General features: G+C 48.2%; 1 protein-coding gene across 7 annotated transcripts in view; it reads left to right on the plus strand.

The window, feature by feature from the left end:
- Window positions 1-17,500, plus strand: part of LOC144784933 (exocyst complex component 1-like) — a 1,012,560-nt gene that overhangs the window by 439,225 nt on the left and 555,835 nt on the right. The gene's annotated exons all lie outside the window — the stretch shown is intronic.

A 17,500-nucleotide genomic window follows, 5' to 3' on the forward strand; every position in this document is an offset into this window, starting at 1 on the left:
CTCCTCAAGAACACCTCAGAATCAACCTTTAGATGACCCTGCAGGCTCATTGTCGCAGCCACCTAAAAAAGCATCAAAGAAGTTTGTTGAGCCCTCTCCAAAATAGTCTGTATCTACCAGCAAAGCCTCTCAAGAAGAAAAGAAGGTTTTAAAGATCAAGAAACCAGTTTCAGAACCTAGAACACCACCTATGAAATTGAAGCATACCTTCAAAAAATCTACCTCAGCTCCGCAGTTGAGTAGCCCGTCAACGATACCACAGTTGACGACAAGATCATCAGCTTAGGTGATTCTAGTAACAACGACGGCATCTTCAATTAACACTGTGACTGTTTCTGCGGCATCAATGACATCGTAGATGATGACATCGTCAATGGGTAACGTACCTGTACCGTCGACGAAGCAAATCGTGTTGTCGAAATTTTCATCGTCGTCGAGGAGTCAAGTTCCGACGACGACCCATCTGTCGACGACACCAATCCCGTATTCGGAGACCTTGTCGACGGCGGCATCCACGTGAGAAGCAGCATCGACGATGGAAGTGTCATCTGCCTTACCATCGACGAAGATCCCTGTCGCTGGCAGTTTGACGTTGATGACGACAATTCCGGCACAGGGCAAGAAAAGCAGCCTTCGTCAATGAAGATGATTCCGGCAGTGACTCGACGAGGAAGGAAAAACATACAATTTCTAATTTGCATGCAGTTAATACCAGCTGTAACCTCGCCTATTCAGATGCAAGCCCTTTTGCCATCACAGTTCTTAGAAGAAGAGGATGATGAGGACGAAGATTTTGACGAAGATAGCCTCTTTGGGACAGTCTTGAACCCATCTGATCTTCATGTCAAATATCATGAAGAGTCTGATGAAGATGATGGTTATGGATGGCAATAATACCATCTACAACAGCAATATCACTAACAGGAGATGATGTACATCCCGTCAAGTCTTATGACAAACCTGCAATTTATGCTGGCGGACTATAAGAGGAGATTTCTGCCAGAGCAGAATATCCATCAGACTTTGCCTCCTACGCCTTCTCCGCCTGTTATTCAACAGGTTCATTCTCCTGTTCTCCAACAGTCTCCTAGGGTACAGCCTCCTACTGAAGCTCCTCCTGTCGAATAGTTTACATCCTCTGATGAGGATGTTGAGTGAGAGGAAGGAGAGATTCAACAGGATGAAAGGGATTCCTACATCATCCCCACTGCAGCATCTCCATCTCCCCCACAAGCGGATTCACCTCCGGAAAATGTTGGGGGCTTCCACAACCTTCTGGAGAGAGCTGCTAAGCGCTTTGATTTACCAATGCCTATGCATCGGCAAGAATGTTTTCTGTATGATTTCAAAGAGTCTTATGGGAACACAGTAAGATATTTGCCTATTAAAGATTACATATGGAAGGAGGGGCTAAGAATAATGAAAATTCCAGCAACAGTTACACCTGTGTAACCGAGACTAGACAAAAAATATCAAGCTCCAGATGATGCTCCAGCTTGTTTAATAGGTCATCCAAAATCAGATTCTGTAATGTCACAAACAGCGCTGCAAAGCTCTAAAACTCCTTCAGCTCCCCTGCCGGCTCCTCCTGACAAAGAAGGAAGAAAGCTTGACAACATTGGCAAGCGTTTTTCAACAATGTCAGCTATAACGGTCCGAGCACCGAACTCTCTGGCTTTACTGGGCTGTTATAATAGGCAGGTGTGGTCGGACTTGTCACCACTTTTGGACAAACTTCCACCAGATGACAAGGAGGAAGCTAAGACAATTCTTCTTGAGGGCGAACGGACTGCCTCTGAAGTGATAGACTGTGCTATGGATGTAGCTTCCACTGGATTCAGGCAGCTAGCAGGAGCGGCCGTCTTGAGGCGTCAGGGTTGGCTCAAAGCCACCTCATTCAGGCCTGAAATACAAATGAAAATTCTTGATCTCCTTACAATGGTGAAGAATTATTTGGTAGCCACGTTGTCGAAGCCTTGCAGACTATCAAGAAACATACTGATACGGCTAAGTCTCTGGGTACTTTACAATACAAAAAGAACATTTTACGTGGCTCACGAGGAAGAAGTTATCAATCTTACAGATCAGGATACCAACAATCCCATTATTTAACATATCCTGCAACCGCTCAACAATACAGACACAGTATTCTAGCTGCCAACCACCTGCGGCAGCCAGCAAGGCTTCTTTCAGAGGAAAATCAGGGTAAGGAGTCCTGTCGACCACAATGACCTCTCCCAGCTATCGACCTCTGTCCCACTAACTCCATCACTGGTGTGAATCAAAATATCCCGTTATTTACAGCAGTGGCGGGACATAACTTTGGACTAATGGGTCCTAAACCTTATCCAATTCGGCCACTCTTTGGAATTTATAGAGATCCCTCCAACAAATCCTCCTCAGCCTCGCTTCCAGAAGCACCTACACCTCTTAAAGATGGAAGTTACCAACATGTTACAAAAAGGATCGATAGAAAGTGTTCCTTTCAGTCAGAGAGGGAAGGAGCTTTACTCCGGGTTTTTCTTGATACGGAAGAAACTGGAAAACTGGAGACCCATCTTAGATTTGCGGAACTTAAACAAATTCCTCAAAAAACAATTGTTCCGTATGATTTCTGTTCAGGATATGCTTCACCTCCTCAACAGAAACGATTACATGGCATCGCTGGCTCTCCAGGACGCATATTTTCATATACCCATACGCCAAAAGTACAAAACGTTTCTAAGATTTACGGTGGCCGTACAGGCACTGTTAACTGCGTCTAGTCGCCGGAAACTTGTCACCCGTTTATACAATACGTCACAATTAGAAAAAAAAGAGTTAGTAAACAGATCGCTTAATAAATGGGAAATGATGCTGGGAGACACTACTAGTGAACAAGATTTGGAATTTAGCTGTATGCAGCTGCAACTAATGACACTAAACTGTAACTTATGGATAGTGCATTTTAAATTCCTTCATCAGTTTTACTATACCCTGACCCAATTACATAAATACGGGCTTCGACCAAATGATAAGTGCTACAGGTGCGAAGCTTTGAGGGCTGACTTCTTGCACACGGCACGAGCATGACCACAGATATTCAAATACTGGGGAGAAGTAACTGAAGCACTCACTATCATGCTATCCGAGATGATACCTAATGCACCACAGGTCTGCTTACTGGGAATATATGAGTTAACACCTGTCAGAAGAAGGAAATTCTTAGCTGTAGAACGTCGCCATTAGATGGGGCAGTAAGCGCCCCCCAGATTTAAAGAATGGTTCAAGGACATGACATATTGTAGGGACACTTTAGAAACTTATGCGTAAGAACTACCAAGAGCCTTCAGGCCAAGAGATTATTGGTAACCCCTACTGCAATATCTCCAGAATATACAGACGGACGAGTGAACATTAGAGCACACAGGATGACAGTGGAGTATAGGGCACTCCTGGCGAACCCCCGAGGGTGTGGGGACTCAAAGCCATGTCTTAACAACATACACATGTTATGAAAGATGGTGAAGGCCAACTGCAATGTCAGAAATGTTTGTGACACCTGGAATTGTGATGATTGATTTGTGGTGTGTTATTGTATTTGTGATCCCCCCTTGCTACAAGATGCCATGATAAACAACACATTTAACAACAAGGGGTGGTGATGGACAGAGTTTCTGAATTAAGCAGAATACTCTCACCCAGTCAAGAGATCAGGGCTAGATCCAACACCGTTTTTTAGCTCACTGCACCATCCCAGTTCAGAACCTGGCTATATGCAAATTAGTCTGTTCCTGTCCCAGTGCATGATGGGAACAGGGCAAACCAAACTACCAAGCCAATTCTTACACTGGGAAGGAAACAAGCTTCCGGGGACCGGTTTCTGCCATTTCAGGCGTCGTCGGCCCGGCTTGCTTGAATCCTGATGGTGCAATGAGCAAGGGACTCACATCTGAGTATACCCTTCCACGCTTAGGGTGGACAAAATATTTAACAACAAGGGGTGGTGATGGACAGAGTTTCTGAATTAAGCAGAATACTCTCACCCAGTCAAGAGATCAGGGCTAGATCCAACACCGTTTTTTAGCTCACTGCACCATCCCAGTTCAGAACCTGGCTATATGCAAATTAGTCTGTTCCTGTCCCAGTGCATGATGGGAACAGGGCAAACCAAACTACCAAGCCAATTCTTACACTGGGAAGGAAACAAGCTTCCGGGGACCGGTTTCTGCCATTTCAGGCGTCGTCGGCCCGGCTTGCTTGAATCCTGATGGTGCAATGAGCAAGGGACTCACATCTGAGTATACCCTTCCACGCTTAGGGTGGACAAAATATTTAACAACAAGGGGTGGTGATGGACAGAGTTTCTGAATTAAGCAGAATACTCTCACCCAGTCAAGAGATCAGGGCTAGATCCAACACCGTTTTTTAGCTCACTGCACCATCCCAGTTCAGAACCTGGCTATATGCAAATTAGTCTGTTCCTGTCCCAGTGCATGATGGGAACAGGGCAAACCAAACTACCAAGCCAATTCTTACACTGGGAAGGAAACAAGCTTCCGGGGACCGGTTTCTGCCATTTCAGGCGTCGTCGGCCCGGCTTGCTTGAATCCTGATGGTGCAATGAGCAAGGGACTCACATCTGAGTATACCCTTCCACGCTTAGGGTGGCCAAAATATTTAACAACAAGGGGTGGTGATGGACAGAGTTTCTGAATTAAGCAGAATACTCTCACCCAGTCAAGAGATCAGGGCTAGATCCAACACCGTTTTTTAGCTCACTGCACCATCCCAGTTCAGAACTTGGCTATATGCAAATTAGTGTGTTCCTGTCCCAGTGCATGATGGGAACAGGGCAAACCAAACTACCAAGCCAATTCTTACACTGGGAAGGAAACAAGCTTCCGGGGACCGGTTTCTGCCATTTCAGGCGTCGTCGGCCCGGCTTGCTTGAATCCTGATGGTGCAATGAGCAAGGGACTCACATCTGAGTATACCCTTCCACGCTTAGGGTGGACAAAATATTTAACAACAAGGGGTGGTGATGGACAGAGTTTCTGAATTAAGCAGAATACTCTCACCCAGTCAAGAGATCAGGGCTAGATCCAACACCGTTTTTTAGCTCACTGCACCATCCCAGTTCAGAACCTGGCTATATGCAAATTAGTCTGTTCCTGTCCCAGTGCATGATGGGAACAGGGCAAACCAAACTACCAAGCCAATTCTTACACTGGGAAGGAAACAAGCTTCCGGGGACCGGTTTCTGCCATTTCAGGCGTCGTCGACCCGGCTTGCTTGAATCCTGATGGTGCAATGAGCAAGGGACTCACATCTGAGTATACCCTTCCACGCTTAGGGTGGACAAAATATTTAACAACAAGGGGTGGTGATGGACAGAGTTTCTGAATTAAGCAGAATACTCTCACCCAGTCAAGAGATCAGGGCTAGATCCAACATGGTTTTTTAGCTCACTGCACCATCCCAGTTCAGAACCTGGCTATATGCAAATTAGTCTGTTCCTGTCCCAGTGCATGATGGGAACAGGGCAAACCAAACTACCAAGCCAATTCTTACACTGGGAAGGAAACAAGCTTCCGGGGACCGGTTTCTGCCATTTCAGGCGTCGTCGGCCCGGCTTGCTTGAATCCTGATGGTGCAATGAGCAAGGGACTCACATCTGAGTATACCCTTCCACGCTTAGGGTGGACAAAATATTTAACAACAAGGGGTGGTGATGGACAGAGTTTCTGAATTAAGCAGAATACTCTCACCCAGTCAAGAGATCAGGGCTAGATCCAACACCGTTTTTTAGCTCACTGCACCATCCCAGTTCAGAACCTGGCTATATGCAAATTAGTCTGTTCCTGTCCCAGTGCATGATGGGAACAGGGCAAACCAAACTACCAAGCCAATTCTTACACTGGGAAGGAAACAAGCTTCCGGGGACCGGTTTCTGCCATTTCAGGCGTCGTCGGCCCGGCTTGCTTGAATCCTGATGGTGCAATGAGCAAGGGACTCACATCTGAGTATACCCTTCCACGCTTAGGGTGGACAAAATATTTAACAACAAGGGGTGGTGATGGACAGAGTTTCTGAATTAAGCAGAATACTCTCACCCAGTCAAGAGATCAGGGCTAGATCCAACACCGTTTTTTAGCTCACTGCACCATCCCAGTTCAGAACCTGGCTATATGCAAATTAGTCTGTTCCTGTCCCAGTGCATGATGGGAACAGGGCAAACCAAACTACCAAGCCAATTCTTACACTGGGAAGGAAACAAGCTTCCGGGGACCGGTTTCTGCCATTTCAGGCGTCGTCGGCCCGGCTTGCTTGAATCCTGATGGTGCAATGAGCAAGGGACTCACATCTGAGTATACCCATCCACGCTTAGGGTGGACAAAATATTTAACAACAAGGGGTGGTGATGGACAGAGTTTCTGAATTAAGCAGAATACTCTCACCCAGTCAAGAGATCAGGGCTAGATCCAACACCGTTTTTTAGCTCACTGCACCATCCCAGTTCAGAACCTGGCTATATGCAAATTAGTCTGTTCCTGTCCCAGTGCATGATGGGAACAGGGCAAACCAAACTACCAAGCCAATTCTTACACTGGGAAGGAAACAAGCTTCCGGGGACCGGTTTCTGCCATTTCAGGCGTCGTCGGCCCGGCTTGCTTGAATCCTGATGGTGCAATGAGCAAGGGACTCACATCTGAGTATACCCTTCCACGCTTAGGGTGGACAAAATATTTAACAACAAGGGGTGGTGATGGACAGAGTTTCTGAATTAAGCAGAATACTCTCACCCAGTCAAGAGATCAGGGCTAGATCCAACACCGTTTTTTAGCTCACTGCACCATCCCAGTTCAGAACCTGGCTATATGCAAATTAGTCTGTTCCTGTCCCAGTGCATGATGGGAACAGGGCAAACCAAACTACCAAGCCAATTCTTACACTGGGAAGGAAACAAGCTTCCGGGGACCGGTTTCTGCCATTTCAGGCGTCGTCGGCCCGGCTTGCTTGAATCCTGATGGTGCAATGAGCAAGGGACTCACATCTGAGTATACCTTTCCACGCTTAGGGTGGACAAAATATTTAACAACAAGGGGTGGTGATGGACAGAGTTTCTGAATTAAGCAGAATACTCTCACCCAGTCAAGAGATCAGGGCTAGATCCAACACCGTTTTTTAGCTCACTGCACCATCCCAGTTCAGAACCTGGCTATATGCAAATTAGTCTGTTCCTGTCCCAGTGCATGATGGGAACAGGGCAAACCAAACTACCAAGCCAATTCTTACACTGGGAAGGAAACAAGCTTCCGGGGACCGGTTTCTGCCATTTCAGGCGTCGTCGGCCCGGCTTGCTTGAATCCTGATGGTGCAATGAGCAAGGGACTCACATCTGAGTATACCCTTCCACGCTTAGGGTGGACAAAATATTTAACAACAAGGGGTGGTGATGGACAGAGTTTCTGAATTAAGCAGAATACTCTCACCCAGTCAAGAGATCAGGGCTAGATCCAACACCGTTTTTTAGCTCACTGCACCATCCCAGTTCAGAACCTGGCTATATGCAAATTAGTTTGTTCCTGTCCCAGTGCATGATGGGAACAGGGCAAACCAAACTACCAAGCCAATTCTTACACTGGGAAGGAAACAAGCTTCCGGGGACCGGTTTCTGCCATTTCAGGCGTCGTCGGCCCGGCTTGCTTGAATCCTGATGGTGCAATGAGCAAGGGACTCACATCTGAGTATACCCTTCCACGCTTAGGGTGGACAAAATATTTAACAACAAGGGGTGGTGATGGACAGAGTTTCTGAATTAAGCAGAATACTCTCACCCAGTCAAGAGATCAGGGCTAGATCCAACACCGTTTTTTAGCTCACTGCACCATCCCAGTTCAGAACCTGGCTATATGCAAATTAGTCTGTTCCTGTCCCAGTGCATGATGGGAACAGGGCAAACCAAACTACCAAGCCAATTCTTACACTGGGAAGGAAACAAGCTTCCGGGGACCGGTTTCTGCCATTTCAGGCGTCGTCGGCCCGGCTTGCTTGAATCCTGATGGTGCAATGAGCAAGGGACTCACATCTGAGTATACCCTTCCACGCTTAGGGTGGACAAAATATTTAACAACAAGGGGTGGTGATGGACAGAGTTTCTGAATTAAGCAGAATACTCTCACCCAGTCAAGAGATCAGGGCTAGATCCAACACCGTTTTTTAGCTCACTGCACCATCCCAGTTCAGAACCTGGCTATATGCAAATTAGTCTGTTCCTGTCCCAGTGCATGATGGGAACAGGGCAAACCAAACTACCAAGCCAATTCTTACACTGGGAAGGAAACAAGCTTCCGGGGACCGGTTTCTGCCATTTCAGGCGTCGTCGGCCCGGCTTGCTTGAATCCTGATGGTGCAATGAGCAAGGGACTCACATCTGAGTATACCCTTCCACGCTTAGGGTGGACAAAATATTTAACAACAAGGGGTGGTGATGGACAGAGTTTCTGAATTAAGCAGAATACTCTCACCCAGTCAAGAGATCAGGGCTAGATCCAACACCGTTTTTTAGCTCACTGCACCATCCCAGTTCAGAACCTGGCTATATGCAAATTAGTCTGTTCCTGTCCCAGTGCATGATGGGAACAGGGCAAACCAAACTACCAAGCCAATTCTTACACTGGGAAGGAAACAAGCTTCCGGGGACCGGTTTCTGCCATTTCAGGCGTCGTCGGCCCGGCTTGCTTGAATCCTGATGGTGCAATGAGCAAGGGACTCACATCTGAGTATACCCTTCCACGCTTAGGGTGGACAAAATATTTAACAACAAGGTGTGGTGATGGACAGAGTTTCTGAATTAAGCAGAATACTCTCACCCAGTCAAGAGATCAGGGCTAGATCCAACACCGTTTTTTAGCTCACTGCACCATCCCAGTTCAGAACCTGGCTATATGCAAATTAGTCTGTTCCTGTCCCAGTGCATGATGGGAACAGGGCAAACCAAACTACCAAGCCAATTCTTACACTGGGAAGGAAACAAGCTTCCGGGGACCGGTTTCTGCCATTTCAGGCGTCGTCGGCCCGGCTTGCTTGAATCCTGATGGTGCAATGAGCAAGGGACTCACATCTGAGTATACCCTTCCACGCTTAGGGTGGACAAAATATTTAACAACAAGGGGTGGTGATGGACAGAGTTTCTGAATTAAGCAGAATACTCTCACCCAGTCAAGAGATCAGGGCTAGATCCAACACCGTTTTTTAGCTCACTGCACCATCCCAGTTCAGAACCTGGCTATATGCAAATTAGTTTGTTCCTGTCCCAGTGCATGATGGGAGCAGGGCAAACCAAACTACCAAGCCAATTCTTACACTGGGAAGGAAACAAGCTTCCGGGGACCGGTTTCTGCCATTTCAGGCGTCGTCGGCCCGGCTTGCTTGAATCCTGATGGTGCAATGAGCAAGGGACTCACATCTGAGTATACCCTTCCACGCTTAGGGTGGACAAAATATTTAACAACAAGGGGTGGTGATGGACAGAGTTTCTGAATTAAGCAGAATACTCTCACCCAATCAAGAGATCAGGGCTAGATCCAACACCGTTTTTTAGCTCACTGCACCATCCCAGTTCAGAACCTGGCTATATGCAAATTAGTCTGTTCCTGTCCCAGTGCATGATGGGAACAGGGCAAACCAAACTACCAAGCCAATTCTTACACTGGGAAGGAAACAAGCTTCCGGGGACCGGTTTCTGCCATTTCAGGCGTCGTCGGCCCGGCTTGCTTGAATCCTGATGGTGCAATGAGCAAGGGACTCACATCTGAGTATACCCTTCCACGCTTAGGGTGGACAAAATATTTAACAACAAGGGGTGGTGATGGACAGAGTTTCTGAATTAAGCAGAATACTCTCACCCAGTCAAGAGATCAGGGCTAGATCCAACACCGTTTTTTAGCTCACTGCACCATCCCAGTTCAGAACCTGGCTATATGCAAATTAGTTTGTTCCTGTCCCAGTGCATGATGGGAACAGGGCAAACCAAACTACCAAGCCAATTCTTACACTGGGAAGGAAACAAGCTTCCGGGGACCGGTTTCTGCCATTTCAGGCGTCGTCGGCCCGGCTTGCTTGAATCCTGATGGTGCAATGAGCAAGGGACTCACATCTGAGTATACCCTTCCACGCTTAGGGTGGACAAAATATTTAACAACAAGGGGTGGTGATGGACAGAGTTTCTGAATTAAGCAGAATACTCTCACCCAGTCAAGAGATCAGGGCTAGATCCAACACCGTTTTTTAGCTCACTGCACCATCCCAGTTCAGAACCTGGCTATATGCAAATTAGTCTGTTCCTGTCCCAGTGCATGATGGGAACAGGGCAAACCAAACTACCAAGCCAATTCTTACACTGGGAAGGAAACAAGCTTCCGGGGACCGGTTTCTGCCATTTCAGGCGTCGTCGGCCCGGCTTGCTTGAATCCTGATGGTGCAATGAGCAAGGGACTCACATCTGAGTATACCCTTCCACGCTTAGGGTGGGCAAAATATTTAACAACAAGGGGTGGTGATGGACAGAGTTTCTGAATTAAGCAGAATACTCTCACCCAGTCAAGAGATCAGGGCTAGATCCAACACCGTTTTTTAGCTCACTGCACCATCCCAGTTCAGAACCTGGCTATATGCAAATTAGTTTGTTCCTGTCCCAGTGCATGATGGGAACAGGGCAAACCAAACTACCAAGCCAATTCTTACACTGGGAAGGAAACAAGCTTCCGGGGACCGGTTTCTGCCATTTCAGGCGTCGTCGGCCCGGCTTGCTTGAATCCTGATGGTGCAATGAGCAAGGGACTCACATCTGAGTATACCCTTCCACGCTTAGGGTGGACAAAATATTTAACAACAAGGGGTGGTGATGGACAGAGTTTCTGAATTAAGCAGAATACTCTCACCCAATCAAGAGATCAGGGCTAGATCCAACACCGTTTTTTAGCTCACTGCACCATCCCAGTTCAGAACCTGGCTATATGCAAATTAGTCTGTTCCTGTCCCAGTGCATGATGGGAACAGGGCAAACCAAACTACCAAGCCAATTCTTACACTGGGAAGGAAACAAGCTTCCGGGGACCGGTTTCTGCCATTTCAGGCGTCGTCGGCCCGGCTTGCTTGAATCCTGATGGTGCAATGAGCAAGGGACTCACATCTGAGTATACCCTTCCACGCTTAGGGTGGACAAAATATTTAACAACAAGGGGTGGTGATGGACAGAGTTTCTGAATTAAGCAGAATACTCTCACCCAGTCAAGAGATCAGGGCTAGATCCAACACCGTTTTTTAGCTCACTGCACCATCCCAGTTCAGAACCTGGCTATATGCAAATTAGTTTGTTCCTGTCCCAGTGCATGATGGGAACAGGGCAAACCAAACTACCAAGCCAATTCTTACACTGGGAAGGAAACAAGCTTCCGGGGACCGGTTTCTGCCATTTCAGGCGTCGTCGGCCCGGCTTGCTTGAATCCTGATGGTGCAATGAGCAAGGGACTCACATCTGAGTATACCCTTCCACGCTTAGGGTGGACAAAATATTTAACAACAAGGGGTGGTGATGGACAGAGTTTCTGAATTAAGCAGAATACTCTCACCCAGTCAAGAGATCAGGGCTAGATCCAACACCGTTTTTTAGCTCACTGCACCATCCCAGTTCAGAACCTGGCTATATGCAAATTAGTCTGTTCCTGTCCCAGTGCATGATGGGAACAGGGCAAACCAAACTACCAAGCCAATTCTTACACTGGGAAGGAAACAAGCTTCCGGGGACCGGTTTCTGCCATTTCAGGCGTCGTCGGCCCGGCTTGCTTGAATCCTGATGGTGCAATGAGCAAGGGACTCACATCTGAGTATACCCTTCCACGCTTAGGGTGGGCAAAATATTTAACAACAAGGGGTGGTGATGGACAGAGTTTCTGAATTAAGCAGAATACTCTCACCCAGTCAAGAGATCAGGGCTAGATCCAACACCGTTTTTTAGCTCACTGCACCATCCCAGTTCAGAACCTGGCTATATGCAAATTAGTTTGTTCCTGTCCCAGTGCATGATGGGAACAGGGCAAACCAAACTACCAAGCCAATTCTTACACTGGGAAGGAAACAAGCTTCCGGGGACCGGTTTCTGCCATTTCAGGCGTCGTCGGCCCGGCTTGCTTGAATCCTGATGGTGCAATGAGCAAGGGACTCACATCTGAGTATACCCTTCCACGCTTAGGGTGGACAAAATATTTAACAACAAGGGGTGGTGATGGACAGAGTTTCTGAATTAAGCAGAATACTCTCACCCAGTCAAGAGATCAGGGCTAGATCCAACACCGTTTTTTAGCTCACTGCACCATCCCAGTTCAGAACCTGGCTATATGCAAATTAGTCTGTTCCTGTCCCAGTGCATGATGGGAACAGGGCAAACCAAACTACCAAGCCAATTCTTACACTGGGAAGGAAACAAGCTTCCGGGGACCGGTTTCTGCCATTTCAGGCGTCGTCGGCCCGGCTTGCTTGAATCCTGATGGTGCAATGAGCAAGGGACTCACATCTGAGTATACCCTTCCACGCTTAGGGTGGACAAAATATTTAACAACAAGGGGTGGTGATGGACAGAGTTTCTGAATTAAGCAGAATACTCTCACCCAGTCAAGAGATCAGGGCTAGATCCAACACCGTTTTTTAGCTCACTGCACCATCCCAGTTCAGAACCTGGCTATATGCAAATTAGTCTGTTCCTGTCCCAGTGCATGATGGGAACAGGGCAAACCAAACTACCAAGCCAATTCTTACACTGGGAAGGAAACAAGCTTCCGGGGACCGGTTTCTGCCATTTCAGGCGTCGTCGGCCCGGCTTGCTTGAATCCTGATGGTGCAATGAGCAAGGGACTCACATCTGAGTATACCCTTCCACGCTTAGGGTGGACAAAATATTAAACAACAAGGGGTGGTGATGGACAGAGTTTCTGAATTAAGCAGAATACTCTCACCCAGTCAAGAGATTAGGGCTAGATCCAACACCGTTTTTTAGCTCACTGCACCATCCCAGTTCAGAACCTGGCTATATGCAAATTAGTCTGTTCCTGTCCCAGTGCATGATGGGAACAGGGCAAACCAAACTACCAAGCCAATTCTTACACTGGGAAGGAAACAAGCTTCCGGGGACCGGTTTCTGCCATTTCAGGCGTCGTCGGCCCGGCTTGCTTGAATCCTGATGGTGCAATGAGCAAGGGACTCACATCTGAGTATACCCTTCCACGCTTAGGGTGGACAAAATATTAAACAACAAGGGGTGGTGATGGACAGAGTTTCTGAATTAAGCAGAATACTCTCACCCAGTCAAGAGATTAGGGCTAGATCCAACACCGTTTTTTAGCTCACTGCACCATCCCAGTTCAGAACCTGGCTATATGCAAATTAGTCTGTTCCTGTCCCAGTGCATGATGGGAACAGGGCAAACCAAACTACCAAGCCAATTCTTACACTGGGAAGGAAACAAGCTTCCGGGGACCAGTTTCTGCCATTTCAGGCGTCGTCGGCCCGGCTTGCTTGAATCCTGATGGTGCAATGAGCAAGGGACTCACATCTGAGTATACCCTTCCACGCTTAGGGTGGACAAAATATTTAACAACAAGGGGTGGTGATGGACAGAGTTTCTGAATTAAGCAGAATACTCTCACCCAGTCAAGAGATCAGGGCTAGATCCAACACCGTTTTTTAGCTCACTGCACCATCCCAGTTCAGAACCTGGCTATATGCAAATTAGTCTGTTCCTGTCCCAGTGCATGATGGGAACAGGGCAAACCAAACTACCAAGCCAATTCTTACACTGGGAAGGAAACAAGCTTCCGGGGACCGGTTTCTGCCATTTCAGGCGTCGTCGGCCCCGGAAGCTTGTCTCCTTTCTGGTGAAGAATTGGCTTGGTAGTTTGGTCTGCCCTGTTCCCATGATGCACTGGGCCAGGGACAGACTAATTTGCATATAGCCAGGTTCTGAGCTGGGATGGGGCAGTGAGCTAAATAACGGTGATGGATCAAGCCCTGATCTTTGGACTGGGTAAGAGTGGTCTGCTTAATTCAGACACTCTGTTCATCACCACCCCCTTTTCTGAATCTTTTTTGGCCACTATAGGTGTGGCAGGGTATACTCAGACATGAGTCCCTTGCTCACTGCTCCATCAGGATTCAAGCAAGCCGGGCCGACGACGGCTGAAATGCCAGAAACCGGTCCCCGGAAGCTTGTCTCCTTTCTGGTGAAGAATTGGCTTGGTAGTTTGGTCTGCCCTGTTCCCATGATGCACTGGGCCAGGGACAGACTAATTTGCATATAGCCAGGTTCTGAGCTGGGATGGGGCAGTGAGCTAAATAACGGTGATGGATCAAGCCCTGATCTTTGGACTGGGTAAGAGTGGTCTGCTTAATTCAGACACTCTGTTCATCACCACCCCCTTTTCTGAATCTTTTTTGGCCACTATAGGTGTGGCAGGGTATACTCAGACATGAGTCCCTTGCTCACTGCTCCATCAGGATTCAAGCAAGCCGGGCCGACGACGGCTGAAATGCCAGAAACCGGTCCCCGGAAGCTTGTCTCCTTTCTGGTGAAGAATTGGCTTGGTAGTTTGGTCTGCCCTGTTCCCATGATGCACTGGGCCAGGGACAGACTAATTTGCATATAGCCAGGTTCTGATCTGGGATGGGGCAGTGAGCTAAATAACGGTGATGGATCAAGCCCTGATCTTTGGACTGGTTAAGAGTGGTCTGCTTAATTCAGACACTCTGTTCATCACCACCCCCTTTTCTGAATCTTTTTTGGCCACTATAGGTGTGGCAGGGTATACTCAGACATGAGTCCCTTGCTCACTGCTCCATCAGGATTCAAGCAAGCCGGGCCGACGACGGCTGAAATGCCAGAAACCGGTCCCCGGAAGCTTGTCTACTTTCTGGTGAAGAATTGGCTTGGTAGTTTGGTCTGCCCTGTTCCCATGATGCACTGGGCCAGGGACAGACTAATTTGCATATATCCAGGTTCTGAGCTGGGATGGGGCAGTGAGCTAAATAACGGTGATGGATCAAGCCCTGATCTTTGGACTGGGTAAGAGTTTTCTGCTTAATTCAGACACTCTGTTCATCACCACCCCCTTTTCTGAATCTTTTTTGGCCACTATAGGTGTGGCAGGGTATGCTCAGACATGAGTCCCTTGCTCACTGCTCCATCAGGATTCAAGCAAGCCGGGCCGACGACGGCTGAAATGCCAGAAACCGGTCCCCGGAAGCTTGTCTCCTTTCTGGTGAAGAATTGGCTTGGTAGTTTGGTCTGCCCTGTTCCCATGATGCACTGGGCCAGGGACAGACTAATTTGCATATAGCCAGGTTCTGAGCTGGGATGGGGCAGTGAGCTAAATAACGGTGATGGATCAAGCCCTGATCTTTGGACTGGGTAAGAGTGGTCTGCTTAATTCAGACACTCTGTTCATCACCACCCCCTTTTCTGAATCTTTTTGGGCCACTATAGGTGTGGCAGGGTATACTCAGACATGAGTCCCTTGCTCACTGCTTCATCAGGATTCAAGCAAGCCGGGCCGACGACGGCTGAAATGCCAGAAACCGGTCCCCGAAAGCTTGTCTCCTTTCTGGTGAAGAATTGGCTTGGTAGTTTGGTCTGCCCTGTTCCCATGATGCACTGGGCCAGGGACAGACTAATTTGCATATAGCCAGGTTCTGAGCTGGGATGGGGCAGTGAGCTAAATAACGGTGATGGATCAAGCCCTGATCTTTGGACTGGGTAAGAGTGGTCTGCTTAATTCAGACACTCTGTTCATCACCACCCCCTTTTCTGAATCTTTTTTGGCCACTATAGGTGTGGCAGGGTATACTCAGACATGAGTCCCTTGCTCACTGCTCCATCAGGATTCAAGCAAGCCGGGCCGATGACGGCTGAAATGCCAGAAACCGGTCCCCGGAAGCTTGTCTCCTTTCTGGTGAAGAATTGGCTTGGTAGTTTGGTCTGCCCTGTTCCCATGATGCACTGGGCCAGGGACAGACTAATTTGCATATAGCCAGGTTCTGAGCTGGGATGGGACAGTGAGCTAAATAACGGTGATGGATCAAGCCCTGATCTTTGGACTGGGTAGGAGTGGTCTGCTTAATTCAGACACTCTGTTCATCACCACCCCCTTTTCTGAATCTTTTTTGGCCACTATAGGTGTGGCAGGGTATACTCAGACATGAGTCCCTTGCTCACTGCTACATCAGGATTCAAGCAAGCCGGGCCGACGACGGCTGAAATGCCAGAAACCGGTCCCCGGAAGCTTGTCTCCTTTCTGGTGAAGAATTGGCTTGGTAGTTTGGTCTGCCCTGTTCCCATGATGCACTGGGCCAGGGACAGACTAATTTGCATATAGCCAGGTTCTGAGCTGGGATGGGGCAGTGAGCTAAATAACGGTGATGGATCAAGCCCTGATCTTTGGACTGGGTAAGAGTGGTCTGCTTAATTCAGACACTCTGTTCATCACCACCCCCTTTTCTGAATCTTTTTTGGCCACTATAGGTGTGGCAGGGTATACTCAGACATGAGTCCCTTGCTCACTACTCCATCAGGATTCAAGCAAGCCGGGCCGACGACGGCTGAAATGCCAGAAACCGGTCCCTGGAAGCTTGTCTCCTTTCTGGTGAAGAATTGGCTTGGTAGTTTGGTCTGCCCTGTTCCCATGATGCACTGGGCCAGGGACAGACTAATTTGCATATAGCCAGGTTCTGAGCTGGGATGGGGCAGTGAGCTAAATAACGGTGATGGATCAAGCCCTGATCTTTGGACTGGGTAAGAGTGGTCTGCTTAATTCAGACACTCTGTTCATCACCACCCCCTTTTCTGAATCTTTTTTGGCCACTATAGGTGTGGCAGGGTATACTCAGACATGAGTCCCTTGCTCACTGCTCCATCAGGATTCAAGCAAGCCGGGCCGACGACGGCTGAAATGCCAGAAACCGGTCCCCGGAAGCTTGTCTCCTTTCTGGTGAAGAATTGGCTTGGTAGTTTGGTCTGCCCTGGTCCCATGATGCACTGGGCCAGGGACAGACTAATTTGCATATAGCCAGGTTCTGAGCTGGGATGGGGCAGTGAGCTAAATAACGGTGATGGATCAAGCCCTGATCTTTGGACTGGGTAAGAGTGGTCTGCTTAATTCAGACACTCTGTTCATCACCACCCCCTTTTCTGAATCTTTTTTGGCCACTATAGGTGTGGCAGGGTATACTCAGACATGAGTCCCTTGCTCACTGCTCCATCAGGATTCAAGCAAGCCGGGCCGACGACGGCTGAAATGCCAGAAACTGGTCCCCGGAAGCTTGTCTCCTTTCTGGTGAAGAATTGGCTTGGTAGTTTGGTCTGCCCTGTTCCCATGATGCACTGGGCCAGGGACAGACTAATTTGCATATAGCCAGGTTCTGAGCTGGGATGGGGCAGTGAGCTAAATAACGGTGATGGATCAAGCCCTGA

The sequence above is a fragment of the Lissotriton helveticus genome, chromosome 10 (assembly GCF_964261635.1).
Source record: "Lissotriton helveticus chromosome 10, aLisHel1.1, whole genome shotgun sequence".
NCBI lineage: Eukaryota > Metazoa > Chordata > Amphibia > Caudata > Salamandridae > Lissotriton > Lissotriton helveticus.